General features: G+C 38.7%; 1 protein-coding gene across 5 annotated transcripts in view; it reads right to left on the bottom strand.

Annotated features, from left to right (window-relative positions):
* RalGPS (Ral GEF with PH domain and SH3 binding motif) overlaps nt 1-23216 on the bottom strand; it is a 141237-nt gene that overhangs the window by 66415 nt on the left and 51606 nt on the right. The window lies entirely within an intron of this gene.

Raw genomic sequence — 23216 nt, 5'->3', positions numbered from 1 at the left:
TCATGTCAGTGCTTGACAACTCTTTAAGGGAAGGGAGACGAACCCTTAGACTTCTCTAAATACGTCATGGTGGGAAGGTCGATAATGAACGCATTGAAGCTGATTCAGAGGCGCACCTGCACCCACAAGAATACGAACAATAGGGAACTAATGGTTAATTTTGTGACGTTCCGAAGGAAAACATTCTGGATTCCATTCCTGGCGATTTGTGTACCATCCATCACAGAGATCTTACAATGGCAACATTACTTCACGAAACAGACTGCGCAATTCACATGGAATCTGAATGAGTCACTGGTCTGCAGTAGAGACAGGAATCTGTCAAAGAATTTATCAGAACGAAAGTGTAGCAACTGCGAGAATTCCTCTCAAATTATGTTTACGAGATTCATTTCATAGAAACTGATTGCTTGAAATGGTGATAGTAGTTGAGTAATTTTTCAAATGCTAAGACTGTATTTGAAAAATGTGAACATGGGATGCGAATGATTTTGATTTTGAATTTAAAATTTTGGGTGCGTCAGCACTAAGGCTATTTTGACCCGTCACACTATACGGGGTCCAGCACCTTACCATAACTAAAATAGCATAACTGTAATGCCGTGTTGTAACTAAAATCTTTAAAATTTTCTGACTTGTTAAAAGCTGAGGCTGCAAAGAGCACATATAGCAACAAAACAGAGGACTAACTAACTCTCTAGCCTTCTTAAACCCGAAGGTTCATGGCTGCAGCAACACAGGCCTTCCATCTTTCCCTATCTTGAGCAAGATCTATATACTCTTTTCCATCCCTACCGATTTTCCTCAGATCCATCTCAACGTTGTCCCTCCATCTTCGTCTTGGCCTCCCTACAGGTCTCTTACCATCAGGTTTCCCAACAAGAATCCTGTAAACTCCTCTTTCCTCTCCCATTCGTGCCACATGGCCTGCCCACCTAAGTCTTCTTGATTTAATTATTCTAATAATATCTGGACATGAATACAAATTATGTAGTTCTAAATTATGTAACCTTCTCCACTCACCTGTCTCCTCATCCCTTTTAGGTACAAATATTTTCCTAAGGATCTTATTTTCAAATACTCTCAATTTATGTTCCTCTTTCAATGTAAGGGACCAAGTTTCACATCCATATAATACTACAGGCAAAATTACGGTTTTGTATATTTTAACTTTTAGTTTCTTAGATATTAAACGAGAAGACAAAAGTTTATGAAGAGAGAACTAACATGCATTTCCTGAATTAAGCCTCCTTTTTATTTCCTCTTTAATATAATTTTCATTTGTTAATATTACTCCTAAGTATTTGAATTTGGAAACTGGTTCAAACGAGTTGTTATCAATAATTAGATTTTGATTATTACCTAACACTTGGTTTCGGCCTGTAAGCATGTATTTAGTTTTCTCTTTGTTAACTTCCACTTTCTGCCACTTTTGGCTAATCGCGACGATGTGGAGGAGTGTATGGAACTGATGAAGGGACAGTCACAAAGAAAAACTATTCCAGGCCGGGATTCGATACTCGGACCCCTGGAAATATTTGTTTTAAGCAGAGGTTCATAGTATCTTTCGTCTCACTTCCTCCGGTAGAACGTATGTAGGTTCACTTTGTGCACAGATAGGCTAATCGCAGCGGCGGCTCGTGACTTTTCAAAGATGCGTGCTACAACTGATGCTGTTTTTCATGTACTTATAATGCCCCTACCCCCCCCCCCCACATACACACATACGTGCCGGCTCTGTGGCCACGAACGTTAAGTGGTCGACTTTCGATCTCGCTATCGAAGTTTCGGGTTGGAGTCTCGGCCCGGGTATGGGTATTGTTTGTGAATGCCCCTTCATTAATTTCATTATTACAAAGTATTACAAAGAATACCCATATCCGGGCCGAGACTCCAACCCGGAACTTCGATGGCGAGATCGAGTGCCTTTAGATACAGTGCTGTTGTCTAGATGTTCTTTAACAGCATTGTCTAAACTGCTGACAAAATCAAGGAGCCCTAAAAATACCCCAGGTTTTGCGGAGGAATCTGTTTCATCGTGGCCGGCCACGCAGGGCCAACTCAAAAGCTCCACAGAACTTGATTCAGTCTATGATTTTTGACAAGACGTGGCGATTTCTTTCAACTTGCTCATTATGCGATTCTACATAAACGTGGCTTAACTGCGTTGCTATGTTGACAGTTCCGAGAGAGACAAAATTTAACTCATTATTCATGTGCTTTTTGCTTTCACTATGCTTTCTCATATATTCACATAAATGTCCTAGATCTTTTACCCCTCCTTTAGACCACGAATCATTACTTCCAAAAAGTATGCAAGGAAAACAGAATAATGCATTTCGAATTTGACACCCACAATGCCATGGTTCGCTATATTACAGTTTTCTATTAAATCGTCTTTTATGCGTAGCGTTCTTACCTCCCTTTGCATTTTGCGATAGATCCAAATCTGGCAACGGCCATCCTAACGCTTTTATTTCCAACTTTTCTTCAAGTGTTCTTGAAGAGAAAGGTCGCTGCAACAAAGAATCCACCGAATTCATGGTACACTAACACACACACATTCACTTTCACTTCTAACAACAACAAAAAGCTAATCCTTCACAACAATGACCAGCACTTCACGCGCTACGCGATTTTAACACAATGAACCGTGCGGAAAATTTTCGGGTCTGGAAGCCGGGGAAAAATGACGGTACTCTGTAAGTTTGTTTCTTGACTATTGAAGTGCTACATAAACAAGAAAATATCTAGCATTTAAAAACAGGTAATTTAGATAAAATATAAAATTAGAATTTCCTAAACATAAATTACGTAGCAGAATCCACTTTCGGAAGCAAAAAAGGCACGGATTATAGTTTCAGAGCTGCAATCTTTACGACTTACCACCGAAATAGATTCAAGGCTGAGGGGTTGTGTCAATTCGCGTTCCAACTTTTTTGCAGGTGCTGCAAATGTATACGACATGCTACAAACATTACATAACTCTACACTGATAACGTACAGAACGTTTGAAAATGACATTAAAAAACGTTGTTCTGACAGAGGCAATAGGTTGTCGTAGACTTTCTTCTTATCCTGAGATGGCACACTTACCGTGCTGAGTCGTCCTGTAGCACGCTAGCAGACGATTTTTCTCGAGCGGAGACCCTATCCCCCGTACAAATCGAGGAGTGGGGGTGTATAGTATTCATGCGCGGAGGGATGAAAAAGGGGCGAAAACGTGCTGTTGAGATTTTAGCACGGTACGCTATTCCTTATAGCCAGCGTGAGGGAAATACGTGGCGCCGCTGGTAAATGTTGAGGCTCTTAACATGAGAAGTTTCATTTCACTTTGGGGCTTCATTAAACTTCTTGCATCTGTGAAATTTGCTTTTTTCTTCTTTTCATTTTAACAAATTTAGCAACGTGCTATAGCACGGTAGCACGTATTAAGCAGCCGCCACTGGCTAATCGATACTGGACCAATGGTTCTGAACGGGATTCCAAATTTTGTGGGACCCTTGTATGACAAGATCATTAACCCCTGATGAGGGATAATTAACATAACCTCGATAATCAGCTTTTGCACATTTTGCCACTACTGGAATGATTAAAAAAGCAGAAATATGTGCACATAAATAGATTACATATTCCAGAACCGTAATTACATGCCAAATTCTAAAATTACCCTAGTACCACAATTATACATGCAGAATCTTGAGAATGCCACTTCCTCATAACTAACAATTCTTGGTGATGGTGAAAATTCTCTCTTGAATATGATGATCATATTGTAAAGAAATATAAGAATTTTACACCAAACTTCCGCATTAAAATCTTATCAATGCAAGATTAAAATTACATTCTCATCTCTCTATGCTCCGATTAACCTCACCACGCAAATAAAATGCGCGTGACTTCATCCAGCATAACGGTACATTCATTACAACGAAGGAAATCATTGCATTTGCTTTGAATAAACGTTGGCGTGTAATACTTTAGTTTTACTCGTTCTAAAACTAACGCTGACCCATGTTTCCAAAGAGGAGAGCATTCCACGGACAGCAGCAGCTGCGGTCAAACAGGAAATGCGTCACGCAGGTCCAGTGGACAGAGAGGAAGTACGCTCCACCGAAAAGCCATCTACTGTAACAATCTGCAGCTTCGAAACTGAAGGCATTCAGTTTACCTTCCGGGCAAACATCATGCAACAAAACAGGGACATTCTTGTGTTTCAGAGTGATTCAATAAACAACAGTTACTGCTTCATAAGTTAATAGAACTAGAAAATAAAGGGTTGGCTGCACCACGACCCTCTCTGAGCAAAGCTCTGTCTAGATAGTCGACTCAATGCAGCAGTCTAAATTTTGATTGCCGTTCTAGAAATACTAAGATTAATTTTAGGGATTAGAATATCTACACAGCTTTTCTTTACGGCATACTGGAATCTAGCTTCTTGCGAAATAAAATTGCCTCAAAATTAATTGATAAACTCGTTCGTGGAATTTACTAGAATTGCTGTATTATACCTGAGTAATTTCAAATTTGTCTGAAGTTGAAATCAAACTAGAGAAATTTGAAAAAGGCAAGATCAGCAAGCGAATAATGTTTTTGAATGTTTTGCCCGTATCCAGGGGCGGCAAAAGGGGTAGATGAACAAGGCTAGCACCCACGGTGCCGATCTTAGAGGGTGAAGAAATGGCTAACAATAATATCACACGAAGTGACGCAAAGTAATTTAACAAGTATATACGAGGGCAACCTACAGAGCTGATAATGATTGTTACAGGCTATAAGAATTCGAACGTATCTTCTTATGCATGGAATTCCTATTTGTGAGAAGAATTGCCACGCTATTTAGACGATATTAACTAAATACAATCCACCCTAAATTTGTTAGCATTTTGGTCAAATTTCTTCTTTACACTTTACATTTCCAATCGTTTATCAAAGGTACGAAGGTAAGGTATGAGGTCAATTCTTACGATGCTCAATACAGCCGCTTCACTGGCCCTGGACCACCGAGGGCTGTTACGTCATGGATTGATTGATCTGATTTATTTTACTTCGCTTTTATGTCTCCTTTGGCTAATCGCAAAGATAAATGGAGAAAATATAAAGTGATGAAAAACAATCACAAACACAGGTCCCAAAGAGGATTATGCTGGCTGAGAGTCCAGAAGCCAGAGCCTCGCTATCCTACACAATGCAGATTAACCCTTCCTCACCTTGAACTCTTCCCTTCCCTACCAAAACGGTATTTGACGAAAGGTAGGGATTTAAAACCGACAGCTGTAAAAAAGCTAAAATAAACGGTTGGAAATGTGCGGATAGGAAGTGACATTCCAGAGAGAAATAAAACCTAAAAATATTTTAAGCTTTCAGTTCCTTGAACTTCCACTGCCAAGGCGGAAACAATGGCAGGCAATAAACAAAGCGACCAATGGAAAGGAAAGTATAATTTATGGCTTCATCATCTGTCATTCGATAGCTGCTCACTGAACATTGAAAAAAGCGTGTGTGCAGTTTCCAGTCCCATTCAATAGATTAAATTCTTGAGTTCATTCGTCTAACTTCACTTCTAGAGCTACAATCTTATAACATCAACAAACAATCTTTGCAAATGATCTGCATTGCCAAATTCTCAAAGATGCTTGATATTATTGGTAAGAACCTTTGTCGTTTAGTATGCTGAACATTTGGATATAGTCAAGAGGTCAAAATTACTGATTTAACTAAACAAAATAATAATAAAGAGATTGGGTTGGTGTTTAAAGTCCACTTTAAGCACAGTACGGGTAATTGGGACTGGACTACAGTTTTTAAAGCGGGATCCGAACCACTATGTGCCTCCAACGGGTATCGAACACGGGACCACTTGATTACAAGGCGACGACGCTACCACTGCGCCATCGGGGAGGATAAAAAAAAATTCTGACCTATTTATTTACACCATATAAATAAATAGTCACCCTAAAAGTTAAAGTGGGATCTCATTTGTTATACATTGTTTTTTGTACTCTACCATCTCCACAGGCAGCCATCACACATTCTTTTGACGATCTCACACCGAGAGTGTTTCGCTAGTGAAAAACACAACTAAACGAAAGAAGAGGATGGAACAACGAAAGCCAGAAGAGACAAAGAATCAAAGAAAATTATATAAACATTCGAGGAAACTGGGAGATAAAAGAAAAGCGAAGAATCAAAGCAATGGGATAGAATCCAAGAACCTGAGGTAAACGAACAGGTAAAAGAGAAGAACAAAACAGGCAAAGAATAAAAAAAACTGCATGGAACTGATAAAATAAACTAGTAGAAGCAGCTGAAGTATCTAGGAAATGACACAAAATGGTTGTAGGCATTCTGCAATTCATCCACAGAGCATTGGTTAGTGTGTGGAAAATTCCGTGTTGGAATCCGGAAACGGATAAAGCGTCATAGTTCAGTACCTGTCACAAGAAAAAACGAGATTTGGCGTAAAATCAATTTCAATTCGTTCCACCTTGCTGCAAGGAATTCAATCTTCTTGTTTTTCAGGCTAAAAAGCCACATTTGGAAACACTGTTGCAACAGTGGAAATGGAAACACTGTTGCAACAGGACATCAGCGCATGTACCTCCAGTTCATTATTTGGGTCATGTGGAGTCTTCCAGCACTGTGGGAAACGCAGGCAACCTTGGCCTTGAAGAAACAGAGATTCCCACGTGGTTGGAAGAGGGTCAGAAGTCATGGACGCACCCACACAACTAAAGTCATTTCTTGGTCGTTCACTGCAGGATAGTGAAAGTCATACTGTCGGAAGGTGACTTGGTGGAAAGAGAAAAGAGACAGAAGACAGTAGCGGCTGATTTGGCAATAAACTGCAAAATATCTAAATATAATAATGAAGGACAAAAACAGACGCAAACACGAGGACTCTCTCCAGACGACAGGCTTATCCAGTCAATTCATTTATTGACAGCTTTGTCACAAACCTGCTGGTTTTAAAATTGCGTTTATCACTTAATGTTGAAGTCCTGATTCCAACGCCACTTTACTTCAAAGAAAGTTCCGACAGATTAGTTTCCCTCCGAACAACCATATGTCAAGTCCACGTGGAGTCCAGTATACTTATCATCCCCCAAAACCTTTCCCGCCAATAAGAGCCCGATTTAGGAACTGACAGTACTTGCCAAGTCCACGTGGAGTAAATGAGATGTTGCCAAGTCAGTTTCTTTAGAGATTTCATAACGTGAGGTTTGGTTATCTTTGCTAGGTTGAGTCATGGTGTTGTGCTATGTTTTATACAACGTAAATTCGTCGCAGTTCGTGTTGAATGTCTACACACTGCAGGTAAAAGTGACAACAGTACTTCTCAGAAAAACAGGTTCTGGCTTGAAACCAGATACGCGCCCGGTCGGCTTTCTTTCGAGCTATGTCAAAGATACCGGACTGGGGTTTGAATCAGGACTTCAACTATGCTAACAATTAATTTAAAAATAACTTTGTCGAAAATATGGTTTCACCTGTGGTGTGAACAAGTCAAACAGTTCTGGTGTTCTCCGGTGGGAGAGCGAGACTCACAATCTCGCTAGCCCAGTGTTCAAGGATTCGAGTCCTGGCCATCATCTATTTCACATGATCACTTTCATCCTCATCCTCGGACTGATTAAAATCGGAAGATTGACTGATTCATTTGGTTAATCTTACTTCTCTATTCTGCCACTTTTGGATAATCGCGATGACATGATGAAATTAATGAACGGACAATCACAAGAAAACATCCATGCCCAGGCCGGGATTCAAACCTGAAAGCCCTGGATAAATCAGAAGAAATGTGACGTGATATGAGAATACAATATCTGATCAAGTCATATTATAAATTAAAGCTCGTTCTCGATATGCGCTCCCTTTTCAATGTTCTCTTCTAATTATGAAAACGTGGTGGGTGCTTTGTATGACGTCAGTATTACTATTTCCGTATTTCGAGTCGCTTTTCTGCCACCTATGACTAATCGAAGCGACGACGATGACTGATGATTAGAAGCAATTGGTGAACGCTCATGCCCAGGATGGGAATCGAATCTTGAACCTTTGTTGACGAGGTCGTGAGAGCTTTTATTTATTTTTATTTATTTATTTACTTCAAGTTTCAGATACAGTTTTGAAAGACGATTTTATACTGAAATTGTAGCAACAAGAAAAAAAATAAAAACAACAAAACAAGACAATACAAGATGGCAGACGGAAAGGCAAATTGTTACATGTACATTCTTAGTGATTGTCGGGAACTGTGTTCTGACAAGAAAATATCAACAGGTTATTATATAAGTGGGAGAGCCAATAGTAAAGAGACCGCTGTAGGAGAGAGAGCCTTGTAGAGGGCATGTGAAAAAGATTTACGTTGCGGGTTGGCCGTGCGGGTAGTCGTAGATGACATTGGTTGACAAGGAATTCGGTTTTAATTTTGCCATTAATGATTTTATGCAAATATTTCATGTCTGCTAGTTCGTGACGAGTGTGTGGTGACTGGATGTTCAAAATAGGCGAGCAATGGCGAGGAATGGCGAGGAAAAAGCTAAGGACAGAATCAAGCCTGGAAAGATTAGTTTTAGAAGCCATGGTCCAGATGGGAGAGAGCAGTATTCAAGAATGGGAGAGGTAAAGGATTTTAAAAATATGCTAATGGCTGATTGGTTTTGGATTTCAGGGAACCTATACACAATTCCAAGGAGACGCATGGCTCGTTTAGTAGTATATGAAATGTGGTCATTAATAGACCAATGGCTTGACAGTAATGTTTTATGCACCAACATGCATGTAAAACCTTATAACACACATACAACAAAATGAAGTGAATAGCATCACATTCTGGTGGCTTGAAGCCAGGAAGTGTACAAACGCCGTCTCAACGCTTAAATCAGGGAAATACAAAAATCACTACCATAGACTGGGAACAATAAAATTTCAGAACCAGCAGCTGATTCACCACAAACACCTCGCATAAAATACTCCTACCATTACTTCTTACTTTTTTTCAAAAGAAAGTGTACAAGGCAAGTGGCACATTGTAGAAGCCCTGCCACTTCACATAGCCGACAGCTTTTTAAAAAAATGCGACTCACGACCATTGAAAAAAGTAGATATTAAGAACACAGCCTGGAAAGGCTTACATAAAAATACTTGGAAGCTATTTGGAACGCAGCACTTTCTAACTCCTTACGTCGATCTCCATGTTTTTACAAACGGCCAATTGAGACCAAACGCTATAGTGAAGTTCTTGTATTGAGCGGGCAGGGAAAAGGCCTTTTGACAATTTTACCCTCGGGTGTCATACGACTCTTGCTCTTTGTTCGATCTACATTAACATCCAATGGGTCCAGTTACAACCACGTTCGGCCTACATCCACCCTTGCTTATGTCCCACTTACAAAGGCATTAGGCGCTGTAAGGCCATACTTGTCTAGTTTTTGTACCTTCTCCTTCAAAGGCGAAGGCTGTCGGAATGCATCTCTGTACGAATTATTCAAATTGGTCCATAACTGGTTCATCTCTGATGATTAACCAGTCGAAAGTAGCTTGAATGTTAAAGCTGCTATATACAGTGGACAGACCAGCTTTCGTAGGTTGGTGTGAAACGTGGAGTTCTGGATTAGATTTCTCCTTATTCATCACTGTTTATCTATTCGCTTCATCTAGTTAATTTAAACAGAAATCCCTTCCGCTGTCACAACGGCTCTTGTTGCCACACATAAATTTGACATGAACATAACATAGATAAGTTCACATATTTAAACGCACGGCGATGAAAATAGGCGTCTGGGGAGAACTGCGCTAGGGCCACATTTGGGAAAAGCAAAGCGAGAGCGGGACAAAAGTCGCTGGTTCCCGCGCACTGTGTGACAGCGTCATCGGGGCTGCGTTGCCTAGTTTGAGTGCCAGACCAACCTCTTTCCGGGGCACTTTTGTGTCATTCCTAACCTTTCGAGCAAATACTGTCAGTTTGTATCATATGGGTTACAAAGACCAACTGTACAACGACATCATTCATTCTCTTAAACCTCCGAACACACGGGGTTGTGCTCAGACGTGGCAACAGCCCCAACTTCTGCCACCCGCCTAATTTCGCCGCGCCTATAGTGGTTCTATTTTAGGCAATAATATTACCAACACCTAAATTATACAGTGCGTTTGGCTCTGGGCCGAGATAGCGCCTGAACAACTTTGAGCAACTCTTATAACACAGGTTAGTACTCGTTATGCAATACAAATATAATTGTATATATGCTAAAGATATGTGCGTAAATAAGCGAGACGTTACGGGACGAAAATGCCGGCATCTGCGCCATGTCACACGCTATCTCGGCCCAGAGCCAAAACGAACGCATTGTATTAGTGCCATAAGAAACAACGACGTCGGAGACAAGAAAACGCGGAAGAACTAGGATCTAGAATAGCAGTAACGATGGCTAGAAACTGCAAAGGATAGACGATGCGAGCCAATAGTAACCAACAACAACAAACCGCAAGTCCTTTCGGCTTGATTGTTCTATATGCGATTTCCGAGAACTAGATATAAATCCACACGTTTCACGTCAGAATATCATAAAACATAAAAAGCAAATATATCACTTCCCTTAGCAAACTGTACTTTATACAGCACGTTGTCAATTTTTGGATACAACACCCTTCCCAACCAGGAAAACTCTGTGTTGAAAATCTTTCAGAACACAAAAATTTTAAGGTTTTTGTCAAAATTATCCTAACGGAGCAGAGAGATGGACTAGCGTAAAAGTACAAATGTAATTTCAGGATATTTTAAAATATGTAAATAATTATTTTATTTCATGGAACATTTGTTGCAAAAATACTACAAAAAAGTATCATTTTCAAGTTCAAACCTACTACACTATTTTTTTTCTTATACACTGCAGGTGGTGTACCGACCCATTGGCAATAGGAATTGGTACATACTGTATGCTCAAATTTATTACTACATGGCGTCGCAACCTTGTTTACTTCATGTCTGACATTCTCTACTGTAGTGGAAGATCCCAAAACGGGAGCTGAAATAAATTACTTGCCGTTCCAAAAGGATAAGAGTGTGTAGCAATTTGATGAATATACACATGTTTATAAATGTTTTGATGTAACCATTTAGAATGGAGCCTGGGACTGATTAATTTTTCACGTTTCTGCAAATGGACGCAGAGTGCACGTAGAATTCCCAGATCCAGGAGAATTCTCAACATTCGAGGAATTTCCGGACAGACAACCTAGAGCTTCTTGCAAACAGCATCCATGTATGATAAAGATTCCTCATAACATTTATGAATGCTTAATTTCTTCTGTTCTGTGTTTTGTATACCTCGGTACACGCAAAAGTAACGTTAATTTAAAATAATTCCAAAAATTCTTACACAATGAATGAAATTCTGCCATCGCCACCACCGTACTTATTTAGCACAACGTTAACCAACGAAAACCCTACAAATGCATCAGCATCCTGGCAACTGTATCACAACGTCTGACGGTCGATCCAAATGCATCAGAATGATCACAACGTAACGACAACACCAGCACATAAAATGAAACAAACAGCAGAGGATCACAACGTAACCAGTAACACAATGTGCATGGCCGTCCGGAAGGGGGGGGGGGAGGGCAAGGGGGGCTTGGCCCGCCCCCTGGAAAATGAAAGTCAACCATAAATTATATATTTCACACATATAATTTCATTTCAGCCACAATAATATGTGTTAATTATTGCACGAACATGGTATATTCAAATTTAAGAAATGTTTTTTGAGGGAATAACATTATTATTGTGGAAAATGTGCCTTCTTTGCCCCCCCTGGAAAAAAAATACCATCCTTGCCCCTTCCTGGGGAAAATCCTGCGGACGGCCATGCATATGTGCTGTCCAAGTCGACTCTCGCCTAAGTGAAAGATTGTTTTCGGCTCACTTTATGATCACACAGGTTAATCGGGACTGGTCCTATAGTTCAAAATGGGATCCGAAGCACTATGTGCCTTCACTGGGGGATCGAACCTGGATTCCTGGATTTGAAGGTGAATACGCCATTGGGGATGCCATATTGCTTATTAAGAAATGATCGCATCTCGAGGTAAAGTTTCACTCCACACATCAAAATTTTACTACACAAATCGCGTCTTTACGATACGCAAGTCAAATACGAAGAGCTACTGGTCCTAATCTTTGAATCGGTAGAAAACTGATTTGTATTACTTACAAACTGCAGACGTTGATATACGGTCAATATAGGGTTGTACTCACCTGAAAAGATAAAATACCACATTAACATTATTATCTTGTACAGGAAACAATTAGAAATACAGAAATGACATTAATAAAATTATTACGGTTGTAAAAGTTGATATAAAACTACACAGTGCGTAGCATAAAGATGTCACTCATCTAAAAAAAAAAAATCACCGTATAAATAATATCTTCCCTTAATTTTGCAGAATATTCTTTACAAAAATATTTTTATCTCATCGAGGTGCATACATTTTACCACATGTTTCATAACTTTTTTTATTTTATTTCTGTTGTTTTACATCGCTTTTCAACCTGGTCGCAACGAACTATGTAACGTCGTTGCAGTTCGTGTTGATGTCGAAACACTGTTGGTAAAAGTGAGACAACAGGTGCCGGCACGAAACCGATACGCGTCCGGTCGGCTTCCACTCTAGTTATGTCAAAAATACCGAACCGGCGTTCGAATCAGGACTTCAACTACACAATGTACTCAATAATTTCACTTGGAGAATACATCTCTGTACAATCTTGTTCACACAATGGACACTGGAAGTAAACGACACATTAGACATGTCTGACCTTACTACTGGACGTAGATGCCAGATCTGCAACATTCAGAAGGACAGCTGCGGTGGTTAGCAACCTGCAAAAACATCTTGGATAGCAGCCACTATATGGATTACCTGGAACAGTTTCAAAGTCGAATGCTGCACCGGCTGCCCTCGAAAGCAGAGAGGATAAAGAGGAGAGAGAACACTTCCTGTTCAGAAAGAGTTTTCTTTTCACCTGTCCTGGGCACCAGATGTTACCCACCTGGCTCCATTAACCGGCTGTTGTGTAGAAATCTTGTCTCGGGTACTCACAAGTAAAAACAAGCTTTTTTTTTGTACTGTAATTGAAGATGATGCCTGTCCTGAACTAGTTCTGAAGTTCAATCTCATCTTTTTGTTTTCCTTTATTCCTTTTAATCTCCAACCTACGGGAAATAAATTGGATCTGTGTGTCAACAGGAACCTTCGTCATCGATATTATTGTATCGTCCTTGGTGAGAAGTTGGAGACTAGTTTCCTCGAACGCCGTTGGGGCTCCTACGCACGGTCTACAAAAATAGCTAGGGGGATTTGACCGACACACAAAATTATAAATTATCGTCTCCGAGTTCTTGGGCAGGGTGACCTAGTTTGGATCTAAACAAGGCATGAACGAAGGTAGAATTTTTTATTTTTTGTTATTTGTTACTTTTGACTAATCGAGACGATGAGGACCAATGATGGTTAGATAAGGTTAACTACGCCCAGGCCGAGACTCGAACCCGAAGCTCTTGGTGTCGAGAGTGTGAGTCGAACACCGAGACAGATATAAACAAAGAAGAAACACAACTACGTATTTCTAAATATACTTATCGTTTAAGATGACTATAAACAAAGAACACATCTATTTCTCAATATACGTATTTGTCATCCACGGCAGTCATAAACAAAGAAGAAACAAATATTTTAAAATATATGTCACGTTTAAAACGTGTGTTTCTAAATATACTTATCGTTCAATTCGACTGTACACAAAGAAGAAACACAACTATTTCCAAACACATTTCTCGTTCGAGACATTTATACACAAAGAAGAAACACAACCACTTCTACATACATTTCTTGTACATAAATATGCCATATTAACTCAATCAAATACATAGGCACCTAAGGCAAGGCACTAAACGCTCTTAAAATACGTTGGCAAGGCACAGAAGAAACTCCGAGGAACGAACAGATTTTTGTAAAATAACAATAATTTTCCCGATGGCGAGGCACATAGTGGTTCGGATCGCACTTTAAACTGTAGGTTCAGTCCCGATTAGCCTTACTGTGCATCAAGTGGACTTAAAACACCAACTCAATCAATCAATCAATAACAATAATTTAAATATTTTCCCAAATTCAATCTCTAAGAAGGAAAAATAGGTTTTAAGTTCTTATTTTGAAACGTTTACAGCCTGGACCTAGAAACATGAAAATACCGCACTTGAATTGTTCTTAACGTTTCTTACATTTACGAAGGATAGTAAAATACAGGGTGCCCAGTCGCCATGGCGCCTGAATTTTAAAATTCAATTCCATTTTTTATTTAATATTTCGAGTTTGGTTACGGAAATTTCCATTACCTTTATTTTTTTAAAAAGATAAGGAGTACAGAATGTGTTATTTTTAATGTTTGTGTTTTCTGTATCACGTGTACCATTAAATCAGAATAATAAATTATACATTTTTGCACCGTTGCTACCCGATTTTTGAAATCATTAGAGATATGGTAGAGTAGGCAATACATTACAATGTATTATTGTCATTCATGCTGTTACCAGTTGAGCCTTGTTTATGAAAGCCACTATGATGAAAAAATTAAATACTTTTAATCCAATCTTGTATTAATTAAAGAATTAAATGTTTAAATATCAGATTTCATCGCTTATCTTAGTTGGTTTCATGGCTTTCTCAGCCCGTATTTGGAAAAAAAATAATACTGGCTCCAGAGGGAAAGGGCTATCGCCAGAATTATTCTTAGTTTTGTCTACCCCTGCAAATAAGGATACTTTTACTTTCATTGTTGATAAAAATTGCCACCCTAAATGAAGCCATAGTAGTCAACAAATGCAGTAGGGGGAACATGAAGAAGCAGACTATCGCAATCCACACTCGTGCCTTTGGCCATGCAAGAAAAGTGAAATTCAATTCCATTCTCACAAGTCACCTCCGACATTTCCTTTCAACAGAAAATACACTATTAATGAGATTGCCCTAACCTTCGTTTGAAGGTTGAGTTGTGATTTAGTTTTTTTCATTTTTAATAATCCAATTGAGATTTCATTTTTAAGTTGCATTATCATAAAGCTTGATAAATTCTATGTTCAATTTAGGAAGATCGTGAAGAGCACCAGAAAACTAAATAGTAAACGTTTCTACCAAATGATTGATTAACTGATTTAAAAATTGTTGGGTGCATCGGTACTTTTGGCCATTTTGCACACCTCAATGTTTATTTATTTGTTTCAGAAATTGAACGCAACAGGTATATTACTCATTTATGGCGTTCATTATACAATAATTTTGTGATAACATTAATGAAAAATTGCACGGAACAATGTAGTATATAGACAGAAAACATTTAACAAACATACAAGTCTTAGGTTCATATTCCTTTTCAAAATTGCGGTCGGACGTTTCACTTTTGATGGTAGGGGAAAGTGGGGGAATCGTGCGCGGCGGGGAATCGTGCGCACCACGTTTCCGAAGGTACGAGCCAGAGAATGAGCTTTCGATTCATGCTATAACCTAGCGGGCGTCTCAGGAAATACTACTACATAGAGCTTTTCGTGGCAGTTGTATTGCGTTGTGTGTAGCGAGTGGATGTTTGTTTTTGTGTCCATTGTTGTTATTTTGCTGTTGACGAAAATAAGGAGGTATGTCTTAAATTTTTACTCTAGTGTTTTGAACTATGCTTGTTTCGATAGTGCATGATCATGTCTATACACGTGTCTACTTGTTACGAGATTAACTTTTTTATATTTTTTTCTAGAAAGTAAATTTTTTGTAAGGTTGGTGTGGGGCAATGGTGCGCTTCGGAGAAAGGGTGCGCACGATTCCCCCGTATATGTAATTGAATGCGCACAATTTCCCCAAACGACATTAAAGGTGAAACAAGTAGTAATACCCAGGTTTTTATTTTGTTCACAGATGCCACGAAATTACAACAGAAAAACTGAGAAGAACTCCTACTCTCAGGGTAATCTGAAAAACGCTCTGGACGCTATCAAAAATGAAGGAAGAAAAATAAGGGAAGTTGGCAGATGGTTCAACATACCTGAGTCTACTTTACGGAAAAAGCTTGTAGAAAATCGTGATCTGCCTACTCCAATCCGGCTTGGAAGAAAATCAACGTTTTCTGTTGAAGTGGAAAGTGAATTGAAGGACTATGTTCTGACACTGGCAAAGTTATTCTACGGGTTAACTCCGAAAGAATTAAGACGCATGGCATTTAGATATGCAGAAGATCAAGAAATTGTACATTCTTTCAATATGGAACAGGCTCTAGCAGGTAAAGACTGGCTGTACGGATTTTTAAAACGAAATCCCGATGTAACTCTACGACAACCCGAAGGAACAAGCTTAAATAGAATTAGGGTCAAGTGCCCATATTTCGGATACTTAGTTTCAAATTAGATTTTCAGTACCTGAATGTAAACAAAATAAGCCATAAATGTGTTGTTAAACATTGAACATATATTTATTAATGTTTCTGAAAGTTATATTAACATTTATAAGAAATACTTGGTATAGTTTATGAAACAAAGAATTGTATGCATATTTTTAGTCTGACAAAAAGGTTGCCTAATGTCGGATAGGGTTACTAATGAGTATTTGGAAAGGGTGCACAATTTCGGATAGTCGAAATTAGGTACCCGTGTAGCATCCGAAATTAGGAAACCCAGTCGCACATTCAATATGGCGATTCTCTGCGTTCCCCCTCTGAAATAATGTGACTGAAACTACGTAATAATGTTTGCTGAATCTCTCAAGATTATATAACATTTAGACAGAAGTGAGTAAATACTAACCTTCTAGTTGTAGGCCTTAAGTTTGGATGGTGAAATATTACATCAAAACTCCGGAAAAGCCAGAAATATCAGCCACACACTAAAGAAACATTGCTCAAAGTCACTCACAAGGGTGAAACTGGGGGACGAAGTAGCGTGTTAGTTGGCACTATCTGCACTTCGGCGCTGCTGTTCTAAGGTGGAAATTTCTTGGTATCCGAAATTAGGAACCTATCCGAAATATGGGCACTTGACCCTACTGCATTCAATGAAGAAGAAACGAAGCTATTTTTCTCAAATCTTCAGAAAGTTATGGATGAATATAAATTTGAACCAAGGCAAATCTACAACATGGATGAGACAGGAATAACGGTCGTCCCAAAGAAGTGCCCGAAGATTTACGCTGCGAAAGGTATGAAGAGGATTGGTGCTGCTACTTCAGCAGAAAAAGGGCGCACAATAACTGGTGTTTTTGCTGTCAACGCTGCTGGATCTTATATTCCTCCAATGCTGATTTATCCGCGGAAACGTATGACACCTCAATTACAAAGAAATGGTCCTATCGGGTGTTCTTACAAGTGTTCGAAAAATTGTTGGACAAACGCAGAATTGTTCACTGAGTGGCTAGTTCACTTCCAGAAATCTGCAAAACCCGCAGCAAGTGACCCAGTGCTGCTTATTTTAGATAACCATGCAAGCCATATTTCAATTGAGAGTTATGAATTCTGCAGGAATAACCACATTCATATGGTATCTCTGCCACCGCACACATCACACCGGTTGCAGCCGCTCGACGTAACATTTTTCAGTCCATTGAAAAATACATTGTACAGGGAATATGATCTTTATTTAACTACAACTGGCCATGAGAGGGTGACAGAATATGATTTGGCTGAACTCCTAAATCATGCTTTCATAAAAGTTGCAACAATGGAGAAAGCTGTTTCAGGTTTCCGCTCTACAGGAATATTTCCCTTTAATCCCGACAAGTTTCAGGATCATGATTTTGCTCCTGTTCAGGACGTTACACTTGTTATCGCTGAAGATTCTTCCTCTCCTAAAGGTTCGAACAAATCATGTGGCATTCCGAACAGTGCAGATGAAGACTTAGCGGAAGAAATCATCCAACCAAATCCTGATAATAATGTGCCTTCAACATCTGCTGCAGGGACAAACTCCTTCCTTTCCTTTGTCCCAATGGGATTACGTGAAGGAAAAGGGAACAATACCAAAACTGTACAGAATTCTCGGCGAGCAAAACAACATTTAGAAATTTTGACCAGTACGCCCATTAAACGCAAGTTAGAAGAGGCCCAAAAGAAGAAACAAGAAGGAAGTAAGAAGAAGTTGGACAAAATAACGCGACACCATAAACGTCCGTGTGGAATGAAAAGCATCAAGAAGAAGCTGATAAGGAAAAGGCAACTTTCAGAGTCGTCTGAGTCAGACACCGAGGATCAAGAAATTGTTTTTGATGACGATGAATTGGATGACGTAGACTTAGAAAGCGGACAAGGCAGTGCTTTGATTGTACAAGACACTAATGAACGTTGCGGAATTTGTGGTGATTTTGGGAAAGACGGTGAATTATGGTATCGATGTGTTTCTTGCTGTGAATGGAGCCATGCAGAGTGTACTGGTGTCGATGCAGCCAACAATTACGTGTCTGATTTTTGTAATCGAAAATAACATCGTCTTCCCCATTAATTTTCTTTCAATTTTAAATATTGAAACAGCAATTCAATTGCCTTCTACAATTGTAAGGCAACCACTTTTAACACATTCAATTTATATGTTGTTAATCTGATATATAACTACATACATTTCTATTTGCTGAACTATTTATTAATGCGCACCATTGCCCTACCCTTGCGTATCATTACCCCATAGGTTGGGGAATTGTGCGCAAATGCAGGTTTGCATTACATGATGCATTACTCACGTACACACTGTTTTCTTTCAATTATAATTATTTCATTCAAAAGGAGAAAGAATGAAAAAGTATTAAGCTAAATTTCATATTTTCTCAAGCAAAACCTTTCCAAATATAATGAAAATTGCTTAGGTGCGCACAATTCCCCCACTTTCCCCTATCATTAAATGTTTTACACATATTCCAAATTGGGGAAATTGCCAGAGCTTTGGTTCTATTACGACGGAGGGTGAAGAGTTGCCTTCTTGGTCGTAATTTGATTGATGGGGCGTAGAAGTCGAGCTGTAAAGGGCGAAAGGAGCTTCAATGAGATTATTTAATGAACTGATGCATGATGCTTCTGTTGTTGAAAGTTGTTAGGTTAAAATATCTGAGAAGGCTCTCACGGGATTCCATTTGAGGGTAAATACCATCTAGTTTGTACTTTAGGTGTCTTAAGAATTTACTTTGAATTTGTTCTATTTTGTTTATATCCTTGCTCCTTATCTAATTTTTTTACTAAAAGGTTAAAACAAGGAGTGCAAGAACTCCCTTGACAAATGTTAAAAGTGCAAAGTTGAAAAGAGACCTGCCCAAATCAAACACAACACATTATAAAGTAGGAATGGGTTAGGGTTCATGTTCTAGCATTTGGTTTCATTTGTTACACGTTCCCCCCTTATGATCTTCTTTTATCAATACTGCCAGCATCTTTATTCGTTATTAATTTAGGCAAGTAGAAAATTACTAAAATGCATTATAAATACCTAGATCGGAAAAATAATATTGTTCTTCAATATATTTGTGGGTGGCATATATAAAGTGGTTAAAATACGTTGTAAACAATCATCCAAGCACTAAGTCATGAATGCGAATAAACATCACGCCTTGTTCCAGGTTATTTAATATCGCTTGTTACTGTGTTTTGGTTAACCACAGTACTGACTACGAACGACAAGTTACTAATAAGGAAATGGATATATATATATATATATATATATATATATATATATATATATATATATATATATACATACATATACTTTGGAATAATAAAATTGAAGGGGTGTATGTATACAAGTTGGGTGTGCATGGGTGTTGATTTATGAGTGTCCTTTCATCCACTTCATGTCACCATCATCATTGACGTCGCCGGAATTCTTATAGGGCAGGTTCAAACAATTGATAAAATTTGATAGTGAAAAAATAACCATAATAATTATTACCATACTTCTGATTATAAAACTGAAGTTATTGAATATTATTATGGGGAACTTTTCTACTCGACCCACCAGACGAAGGAATATCCAGCACAGGTATTTTATACAGTTAGTGTACTGAAAATCATGTTCTATTTTGTAATTAACTTTTACAGACATCGTTCAAGAAAAAGTTTAAAAGTTAGGGAGAAATTTTAGTCATAGCGTTTATGCTGTGTGACATCTCACTTAACACTCTATTTTGGAATTTTGAAAACTGTGAAACTATATGTTCTTTGGTTTAACTGGTAGAATATGAAAACATACACTGGCTCCTGTATTTTATACTAATTTTTTTTTCAGATTTAAGGCATTTTCCGCTTCGTTATTCTGTTCTAAAAACAACTAACTGAATTTGATTTCCGTTATTAACAATAAAAATAACAAGCATTATGACTTTTCTTGTAACTTGAAATGAACGATGCCAATTTCCAGCGGGGGTTGGCGGGCCTGTTCGACGCCTATGATCATCATCGTCGCGATAGGCTACAAGGAGGAAGAAAGGGACGTTAAATAAGAAAAATACAAATGTCATATGCATGCTCCCGATTATTAGTCTTCCAATTGCATAAGCTTTGCCACCGCTACCTAGGATAAATTGTGTAAAGCACCTCTTCACAGCTGCTTCGTTGTCACCATGTTTAACAATACGAGAACCACCCCCGAACATCCCCAAAACTTAAGTAAACATCCCTCCTCCCCTAGTAATTTCCACTTCAAGCACTGTCTAATTCTAAAAAACCTAAAAGTTTACTGTTGGATGAGAAACATCTCTCTTCAAGCACTCACGAATAGGAGGTAACATCGTGTTCTCGGCCTTCTATCTGGCCCAACTTGATGATAACAATTAATTAGTGTTATTTTTCTATACACTCACCCATATCTCACCTATCCTTGACTATATTTTCTCCTTATTCATGTATCAACACACCTTTTTTTTTATCAATTTTAATTTCTTATCTTATCTATATTCTATATAACAGAAAATACACAATCACATGTATTCATATGTACTCTTGTGAGAGTTTTGTTGTCCGAGTTTTGTTCTCACTTATTAGTTCGTGTTAGCTGCAGGCGTAACCTCGCCATTCAATAAAGATGAACTGAAGTGGACCGAGTTTATTGGTGAAAGACAGACACACACACAGAATTAAACATGTCTTACGGCCCTAAGTTATACACTAAACACAATACATCCAGCACAGCAAGACATGCTCAGTATTCTTCCAGAGACGTTGAATTTTTATCTGAACGAGGCCAACTAACAAGTCAAAGGGCGAAGTCCTGTCTCTTTGTGAGCGTAAACATGTTTGATGGTGAGGTCAGCCACAGGCAATCGGAATCACTGGAGTTAATTTTAAACCAGTCTCATGCGATGAAAAATGATTACTTCAGTTGACACTAGTCGATTCATGAGATTAAGTTTGGCATGTTCCAACTGTAAATATGGTAAATATATTCCAGCAGAATATCACTGATAACCTTCTTGTCCCATTGAGAATAGATCTAGGGCTACTTGATCCAAAATGCTTTTCATTAAGAAAGTTACGTTTTTAAGATACTACTATACAAAACGTGTTTTGAATTTGAAAAAAACAACAACATATTTTTATACAGCTCTAGGTTAATCGCAAATACGTATTACGGTGGATTATGTTTACACAGTCTACCAAGACAATATAAGGAAAGTATTGTTACAATTTTGTTTTGAAGGTAAGCTTCAAGTTTCAGTGACATCAACAGGTAACCAACCAGCTGTAAACATCCTATTTACAACATAAAAATCTTGCTTTCTCTTCCAAGCACTATGTATTGGAAAAGAAACATAATACACCGTAACACCAATAACAATATTATTTCTAATATTGTATTTCCAATACACTTTAAAGGTAATAATAATAAAGAAGATTGCAACAAGTTTCTCAACGTTCATACTCATGTTATTTACATAGGTTTCATTATCACTGCCTAACAGAAACCTTGCCTGAAACAAATCCTTGAACGCAAACAAATTCAATGTTAATTATAAAATCACTTATGCCCCACGACATATTTGCAAGTGACCAAGAAGACCCATGCATTCAAGTGTAAAAAAGTGAGACGAGCAGTGCCAGTTCAATAATAGTGGCTGAATGGGTTTTTCCTATAGACATAATTTGTCACCTTAACGGCGGAATGGACATATTTATTACGTTTTTAATGCTAAATGCGACTTCATGTGCAATAAAGCCATTGGGAATGCCTGATATACGACACTATTTTTCTTCTTGGGAGCAATGACTTTCACCTCGGTAGCATGGACATTCGTTCTCTCTGCGTTTTAAAGCTCATTGTAATGCACGAATTTCGAGTTAATGTAAAATTTGATTTATTGTCTTGGGCAGGTTCTGTACAAAAAAGGCAAGACATAGAGAGGTCTGCTACACACCGACACTGATCACTCGCTATAAATTTTCACCACGGTTCATAGAATCTCGTACCATAGTTTTAGTACTACTACGCTTTGCTAAGTCTCTAGGTTAACCTTGACTATGAAATTTCATGACGAAAGACCTTTAGCTAGAAGACAAGTTGTTTGTATACATGTAGCCTGTAGATTGATTGGTTTGGTGTTTTAAGTCCACTTTATGCACAGTAAGGCTAATCGGGACTGGACCTACAGTTTAAAGTGGGATCCGAGCCACCATGTGCCTCCACCAGGTAACGAACCAGGGACCCTTTGATTACAAGGCGACGATGCTACCACTGCACCATCGGGGAGGCCCTATGTATCCTGTAGACATTGAAATCTGAACCAACAATATTCATATCATCACAATTGTTCAGTCGTCTTCACAATCAATTCTATTAAGTACTTTACAGCACGTTTTAGGTGTCACTCTATAGTCACTTTGGCTAATCGCGGCAATGAGGATAAATGGTGATTAGACGAACCGCGAGTTGACCACGCAACGCAATCGGCAATCAATCCATAACTATTGGATTGCAGAGCATTTGGACATACATTAAGCCAGTTACATCAGACATGTCAATTTTCATTGATTGATTTGGTTTATTTTACTTCGCATATCTTCCACTTTTGGCCAATCGCGAAGACGAGTGATGATATGATGAAGGGACACTCCCACAGAACACCCATGTCCAGGACGGAATTCGAACCTGGGACCTCTGTCATGGTAGGTCGGCTTCCGACATGTCAGTGCAGTATTTCGT

Source organism: Lepisma saccharinum, chromosome 5 (assembly GCF_977018435.1).
Source record: "Lepisma saccharinum chromosome 5, izLepSacc3.1, whole genome shotgun sequence".
Lineage (NCBI taxonomy): Eukaryota > Metazoa > Arthropoda > Insecta > Zygentoma > Lepismatidae > Lepisma > Lepisma saccharinum.
This window is presented reverse-complemented; position numbering and strand designations above follow the sequence as displayed.